Below are 9083 nucleotides of genomic sequence, written 5' to 3'. Positions count from 1 at the left end.
TCTTTCGGAGTATCAGGGTTTCGGACGAGAACTCATCTGTTACACAGGCACTTCAATGTTTTTTAAACTTTTTTGAAATCCAGCCTATTTTTGCATTCAATAAGCATCATTCAAAGCAACGTCATCAATGTCCAACACGTTCTGACATCATTTGCTGTTTTTCAGTCATTTCCCGATTTGTTTAGAGAGCTAAATGACGGTGAAATTAAAAATCACTACAAAATGAACTCTGAAAATGTTGGAACTTGGCATAGTATCATCATTTCACCCGCATAGCATGTGCAAAAGAGTTGAGAGGGTCACGGCGAAAACTAGACGCACCTCTTGTGCAAACTGGACAATCTCTTTCGGAGTATCAGGGTTTCGGACGAGAACTCATCTGTTATACGGGCACTTCAATGTTTTTTAAAATTTTTTGAACTCCAGCCTATTTTTGCATTCAGTATGCATCATTGAAAGCGACGTCATCAATTTCCAACACGTTCTGACAACATTTGCGGTTTTTCAGTCATTTACCGATTTGTTTAGAGAGCTAAATGACGGTGAAATTGAAAATCACTGCAAAATGAACTCTGAAAATGTTGGAACTTGGCATGGTATCATCATTTCACCCGCATAGCGTGTGCAAAAGAGTAGAGAGGGTCACGGTGAAAACTGGACACACCTCGTGTACAAACTGGACAATCTCTTTCGGAGTATCATGGTTTCGGACGAGAACTCATCTGTTACACGGGCACTTCAATGTTTTTTAAACTTTTTTGAACTCCAGCCTATTTTTGCGTTCAGTATGCATCATTGAGAGCGACGTCAGCAATTTCCAAAACGTTCTGACATCATTTGCGGTTTTTCTATCATTTACCAATTTGTTTAGCGAGCTAAATGATGGTGAAATTGAAAATCACTACAAAATGAACTCTGAAAATGTTGGAACTTGGCATGGTATCATCATTTCACCCGCATAGCATGTGCAAAAGAGTAGAGAGGGTCACGGCGAAAACTGGACGCAACTCGTGTACAAACAGGACAATCTCTTTCGGAATATCAGGGTTTCGGACGAGAACTCATCTGTTACACGGGCACTTCAATGTTTTTAAAGGTTTTTGAACTCCAGCCTATTTTTGCGTTTAGTATGCATCATTCAAAGCGACTTCATCAATTTCCAACACGTTCTGACATCATTTGTTGTTTTCCACTCATTTACCGATTTGTTTAGAGAGCTAAATGACGGTGAAATTGAAAATCACTACAAAATGAACTCTGAAAATGTTGGAACTTGGCATGGTATCATCATTTCACCCGCATAGCATGTGCAAAAGAGTAGAGAGGGTCACGGCGAAAACTGGATGCACCTCGTGTACAAACTGCACAATCTCTTTCGGAGTATCAGGGTTTCGGACGAGAACTCATCTATTACACTGGCACTTCAAAGTTTTTTAAAATTTTTTGAACTCCAGCATATTTTTGCGTTCAGTATGCATCATTCAAAGCGACGTCATCAATTTCCAAGGCTTCTGAAATCATTTGTTGTTTTTCAGTCATTAACGATTTGCTTAGAGAGCTAAATGACAGTGAAATTGAAAATCACTACAAAATGAACTCTGAAAATGTTGGAACTTGGCATGGTATCATCATTTCACCCGCATAGCATGTGCAAAAGAGTAGAGAGGGTCATGGCGAAAACAGGACGCACCTCGTGTACAAACTGGACAATCTCTTTCGGAGTATCAGGGTTTCGGACGAGAACTCATCTGTTACACGGGCACTTCAATGTTTTTTAAACTTTTTTGAACTCCAGCATATTTTTGCATTCAGTATGCATCATTCAAAGCGACGTCATCAATTTCCAACGCGTTCTGACATCATTTGCTGTTTTTCAGTCATTTACCGATTTGTTTAGAGAGCTAAATGACGGTGAAATTGAAAATCACTACAAAATGAGCTCTGAAAATGTTGGAACTTGGCATGGTATCATCATTTCACCCGCATAGCATGTGCAAAAGAGTAGAGAGGGTCACGGCGAAAACTGGACGCACCTCGTGTACAAACTGGACAATCTCTTTTGGAGTATCAGGGTTTCGGACGAGAACTCATCTATTACACGGGCATTTCAATGTTTTTTAAACTTTTTTGAACTCCATCCTATTTTTGCATTCAGCATGCATCATTCAAAGCAACGTCATCAATTTCCAACACGTTCTGACATCATCTGCTGTTTTTCAGTCATTTACCGATTTGTTTAGAGAGCTAAATGACGGTGAAATTGAAAATCACTACAAAATGAACTCTGAAAATGTTGGAACTTGGCGTGGTATCATCATTTCACCCGCATAGCATGTGCAAAAGAGTAGAGAGGGTCACGGCGAAAACTGGACGCAACTCGTGTACAAACTGGACAATCTCTTTCGGAATATCAGGGTTTCGGACGAGAACTCATCTGTTACACGGGCACTTCAATGTTTTTAAAGGTTTTTGAACTCCAGCCTATTTTTGCGTTTAGTATGCATCATTCAAAGCGACTTCATCAATTTCCAACACGTTCTGACATCATTTGTTGTTTTCCACTCATTTACCGATTTGTTTAGAGAGCTAAATGACGGTGAAATTGAAAATCACTACAAAATGAACTCTGAAAATGTTGGAACTTGGCATGGTATCATCATTTCACCCGCATAGCATGTGCAAAAGAGTAGAGAGGGTCACGGCGAAAACTGGATGCACCTCGTGTACAAACTGCACAATCTCTTTCGGAGTATCAGGGTTTCGGACGAGAACTCATCTATTACACTGGCACTTCAAAGTTTTTTAAAAAAATTTGAACTCCAGCATATTTTTGCGTTCAGTATGCATCATTCAAAGCGACGTAATCAATTTCCAAGGCTTCTGAAATCATTTGCTGTTTTTCAGTCATTAACGATTTGCTTAGAGAGCTAAATGACGGTGAAATTGAAAATCACTACAAAATGAACTCTGAAAATGTTGGAACTTGGCATGGTATCATCATTTCACCCGCATAGCATGTGCAAAAGAGTAGAGAGGGTCATGGCGAAAACAGGACGCACCTCGTGTACAAACTGGACAATCTCTTTCGGAGTATCAGGGTTTCGGACGAGAACTCATCTGTTACACGGGCACTTCAATGTTTTTTAAACTTTTTTGAACTCCAGCATATTTTTGCATTCAGTATGCATCATTCAAAGCGACGTCATCAATTTCCAACGCGTTCTGACATCATTTGCTGTTTTTCAGTCATTTACCGATTTGTTTAGAGAGCTAAATGACGGTGAAATTGAAAATCACTACAAAATGAGCTCTGAAAATGTTGGAACTTGGCATGGTATCATCATTTCACCCGCATAGCATGTGCAAAAGAGTAGAGAGGGTCACGGCGAAAACTGGACGCACCTCGTTACAAACTGGACAATCTCTTTCGGAGTATCAGGGTTTCGGACGAGAACTCATCTATTACACGGGCATTTCAATGTTTTTTAAACTTTTTTGAACTCCATCCTATTTTTGCATCCAGCATGCATCATTCAAAGCAACGTCATCAATTTCCAACATGTTCTGACATCATCTGCTGTTTTTCAGTCATTTACCGATTTGTTTAGAGAGCTAAATGACGGTGAAATTGAAAATCACTACAAACTGAACTCTGAAAATGTTGGAACTTGGCATGGTATCATCATTTCACCCACATAGCATGTGCAAAAGAGTAGAGAGGGTCACGGCGAAAACTGGACGCACCTCGTGTACAAATTAGACAATCTCTTTCGGAGTATCACGGTTTCGGACGAGAACACATCTGTTACATGGGCACTTCAATGTTTTTTAAACTTTTTTGAACTCCGGCATATTTTTGCGTTCAGTATGCATCATTCAAAGCAACATCATCAATTTCCAACGCGTTCTGACATCATTTGCTATTTTTCAGTTATTTACCGATTTGTTTAGAGAGCTAAATGACGGTGAAATTGAAAATCACTACAAAACAAACTCTGAAAATGTTGGAACTTGGCATGGTATCATCATTTCACCCGCATAGCATGTGCAAAAGAGTAGAGAGGGTCACGGCGAAAACTGGACGCACCTCGTGTACGAACTGGACAATCTCTTTTGGAGTATCAGGGTTTCGGACGAGAACTCATCTGTTATACAGGCACTTCAATGTTTTTTAAACTTTTTTGAAATCCAGCCTATTTTTGCATCCAATAAGCATCATTCAAAGCAACGTCATCAATGTCCAACACGTTCTGACATCATTTGCTGTTTTTCAGTCATTTACCGATTTGTTTAGAGAGCTAAATGATGGTGAAATTGAAAATCACTACAAAATGAACTCTGAAAATGTTGGAACTTGGCATGGTATCATCATTTCACCCGCATAGCATGTGCAAAAGAGTAGAGAGGGTCACGGCGAAAACTGGACGCACCTCGTGTACAAAATGGACAATCTCTTTCGGAGTATCAGGGTTTCGGACGAGAACTCATCTATTACACGGGCACTTCAATGTTTTTTAAACTTTTTTGAACTCCAGCGTATTTTTGCGTTCAGTATGCATCATTCAAAGTGATGTCATCAATTTCCAACATGTTCTGACATCATTTGCTGTTTTTCAGTCATTTCCCGATTTGTTTAGAGAGCTAAATGACGGTGAAATTAAAAATCACTACAAAATGAACTCTGAAAATGTTGGAACTTGGCATAGTATCATCATTTCACCCGCATAGCATGTGCAAAAGAGTTGAGAGGGTCACGGCGAAAACTAGACGCACCTCTTGTGCAAACTGGACAATCTCTTTCGGAGTATCAGGGTTTCGGACGAGAACTCATCTGTTATACGGGCACTTCAATGTTTTTTAAACTTTTTTGAACTCCAGCCTATTTTTGCATTCAGTATGCATCATTGAAAGCGACGTCATCAATTTCCAACACGTTCTGACAACATTTGCGGTTTTTCAGTCATTTACCGATTTGTTTAGAGAGCTAAATGACGGTGAAATTGAAAATCACTGCAAAATGAACTCTGAAAATGTTGGAACTTGGCATGGTATCATCATTTCACCCGCATAGCGTGTGCAAAAGAGTAGAGAGGGTCACGGTGAAAACTGGACACACCTCGTGTACAAACTGGACAATCTCTTTCGGAGTATCATGGTTTCGGACGAGAACTCATCTGTTACACGGGCACTTCAATGTTTTTTAAACTTTTTTGAACTCCAGCCTATTTTTGCGTTCAGTATGCATCATTGAGAGCGACGTCAGCAATTTCCAAAACGTTCTGACATCATTTGCGGTTTTTCTATCATTTACCAATTTGTTTAGCGAGCTAAATGACGGTGAAATTGAAAATCACTACAAAATGAACTCTGAAAATGTTGGAACTTGGCATGGTATCATCATTACACCCGCATAGCATGTGCAAAAGAGTAGAGAGGGTCACGGCGAAAACTGGACGCACCTCGTGTACAAACTGGACAATCTCTTTCGGAGTATCAGGGTTTCGGACGAGAACTCATCTGTTACATGGGCACTTCAATGTTTTTTAAACTTTTTTGAACTCCAGCATATTTTTGCGTTCAGTATGCATCATTCAAAGCGACGTCATCAATTTCCAACGTGTTCTGACATCATTTGCTGTTTTTCAGTCATTTACCGATTTGTTTAGAGAGCTAAATGATGGTGAAATTGAAAATCACTACAAAATGAACTCTGCAAATGTTGGAACTTGGCATGGTATCATCATTTCACCCGCATAGCATGTGCAAAAGAGTAGAGAGGGCCACGGCGAAAACTGGACGCAATTCGTGTACAAACTGGACAATCTCTTTCGGAATATCAGGGTTTCGGACGAGAACTCATCTGCTACACGGGCACTTCAATGTTTTTAAAGGTTTTTGAACTCCAGCCTATTTTTGCGTTTAGTATGCATCATTCAAAGCGACTTCATCAATTTCCAACACGTTCTGACATCATTTGTTGTTTTCCACTCATTTACCGATTTGTTTAGAGAGCTAAATGACGGTGAAATTGAAAATCACTACAAAATGAGCTCTGAAAATGTTGGAACTTGGCATGGTATCATCATTTCACCCGCATAGCATGTGCAAAAGAGTAGAGAGGGTCACGGCGAAAACTGGATGCACCTCGTGTACAAACTGCACAATCTCTTTCGGAGTATCAGGGTTTCGGACGAGAACTCATCTATTACACGGGCACTTCAAAGTTTTTTAAACTTTTTTGAACTCCAGCATATTTTTGCGTTCAGTATGCATCATTCAAAGCGACGTCATCAATTTCCGAGGCTTCTGAAATGATTTGCTGTTTTTCAGTCATTAACGATTTGCTTAGAGAGCTAAATGACGCTGAAATTGAAAATCAATACAAAATGAACTCTGAAAATGTTGGAACTTGGCATGGTATCATCATTTCACCCGCATAGCATGTGCAAAAGAGTAGAGACGGTCATGGCGAAAACAGGACGCACCTCGTGTACAAACTGGACAATCTCTTTCGGAGTATCAGGGTTTCGGACGAGAACTCATCTGTTACACGGGCACTTCACTGTTTTTTAAACTTTTTTGAACTCCAGCATATTTTTTCGTTCATTATGCATCATTGAGAGCGACGTCAGCAATTTCCAAAACGTTCTGACATCATTTGCGGTTTTTCAGTCATTTACCGATTTGTTTAGAGAGCTAAATGATGGTGAAATTGAAAATCACTGCAAAATGAGCTCTGAAAATGTTGGAACTTGGCATGGTATCATCATTTCACCCGCATAGCGTGTGCAAAAGAGTAGAGAGGGTCACGGCGAAAACTGGACACACCTCGTGTACAAACTGGACAATCTCTTTCGGAGTATCAGGGTTTCAGACGAGAACTCATCTGTTACACGGGCACTTCAATGTTTTTTAAACTTTTTTGAACTCCAGCCTATTTTTGCGTTCAGTATGCATCATTGAGAGCGACGTCATCAATTTCCAACAAGTTCTGACATCATTTGCGGTTTTTCAGTCATTTACAAATTTGTTTAGAGAGCTAAATGACGGTGAAATTGAAAATCACTACAAAATGAACTCTGAAAATTTTGGAACTTGGCATGGTATCATCATTTCACCCGCATAGCGTGTGCAAAAGAGTAGAGAGGGTCCCGGCGAAAACTGGACACACCTCGTGTACAAACTGGACAATCTCTTTCGGAGTATCAGGGTTTCGAACGAGAACTCATCTGTTACACGGGCACTTCAATGTTTTTTAATCTTTTTTGAACTCCAGCCTATTTTTGCATTCAGTATGCATCATTAAGATCGACGTCATCAATTTCGAACACGTTCTGACATCATTTGCGGTTTTTCAGTCATTTACCAATTTGTGTAGAGAGCTAAATGACGGTGAAATCGAAAATCACTACAAAATGAACTCTGAAAATGTTGGAGCCTGGCATGGTATCATCATTTCACTAGCATAGCATCTGCAAAAGAGTAGAGAGGGTCACGGCGAAAACTGGACGCACCTTGTGTACAAACTGGACAATCTCTTTCGGAGTATCAGGGTTTCGGACGAGAACTCATCTATTACACGGGCACTTCAATGTTTTTTAAACTTTTTTGAACTCCAGCAGATTTTTGCGTTCAGTATGCATCATTCAAAGCGACGTCATCAATTTCCAACGCGTTCTGACATCATTTGCTGTTTTTCAGTCATTTACCGATTTGTTTAGAGAGCTAAATGACGGTGAAATTGAAAATCACTACAAAATGAACTCTGAAAATGTTGGAACTTGGCATGGTATCATCATTTCACCCGCATAGCATGTGCAAAAGAGTAGAGAGGGTCACGGCGAAAACTGGACGCACCTCGTGTATAAACTACACAATCTCTATCGGAGTATCAGGGTTTCGGACGAGAACTCATCTGTTACACGGGCACTTTGATGTTTTTTAAACTTTTTTGAACTCCAGCCTATTTTTGCGTTCAATATGCATCATTCAAAGCGACGTCATCAATGTCCAACACGTTCTGACATCATTTGCTGTTTTTCAGTCATTTACCGATTTGTTTAGAGAGCTAAATGATGGTGAAATTGAAAATCACTACAAAATGAACTCTGAAAATGTTGGAACTTGGCATGGTATCATAATTTCACCCGCATAGCATGTGCAAAAGTGTAGAGAGGGTCACGGCGAAAACTGGACGCACCTCGTGTACAAACTGGACAATCTCTTTCGGAGTAACAGGGTTTCGGACGAGAACTCATCTATTACACGGCCACTTCAATGTTTTTAAACTTTTTTGAACTCCAGCCTATTTTGCGTTCAGTATGCATCATTCAAAGCGACGTCATCAATTTCCAACACGTTCTGACATCATTTGCTGTTTTTCAGTCATTTACCGATTTGTTTAGAGAGCTAAATGACGGTGAAATTGAAAATCACTACAAAATGAACTCTGAAAATGTTGGAACTTGGCATGGTATCATAATTTCACCCGCATAGCATGTGCAAAAGTGTAGAGAGGGTCACGGCGAAAACTGGACGCACCTCGTGTACAAACTGGACAATCTCTTTCGGAGTACCAGGGTTTCGGACGAGAACTCATCTGTTACACACGCACTTCAATGTTTTTTAAACTTTTTTGAACTCCAGCCTATTTTTGCGTTCACTATGCATCATTCAAAGCGACGTCATCAATTTCCAACACGTTCTGACATCATTTGCTGTTTTTCAGTTATTTCCCGATTTGTTTAGAGAGCTAAATGACGGTGAAATTGAAAATCACTACAAAATGAACTCTGAATATGTTGGAACTTGGCATGGTATCATCATTTCACCCGCATAGCATGTGCAAAAGAGTAGAGAGGGTCACGGCGAAAACTGGACGCACCTTGTGTACAAACTGGCAATCTCTTTCGGAGTATCAGGGTTTCGGACGAGAACTCATCTGTTACACGGGCACTTCAATGTTTTTTAAACTTTTTTGAACTCCAGCATATTTTTGCGTTCAGTATGCATCATTCAAAGCGACGTCATCAATTTCCAACGCGTTCTGACATCATTTGCTGTTTTTCAGTCATTTACCGATT

Source organism: Aegilops tauschii, chromosome 5 (genome assembly GCF_002575655.3).
Source record: "Aegilops tauschii subsp. strangulata cultivar AL8/78 chromosome 5, Aet v6.0, whole genome shotgun sequence".
Lineage (NCBI taxonomy): Eukaryota > Viridiplantae > Streptophyta > Magnoliopsida > Poales > Poaceae > Aegilops > Aegilops tauschii.
Note: the sequence above shows the minus strand (reverse complement) of the source record.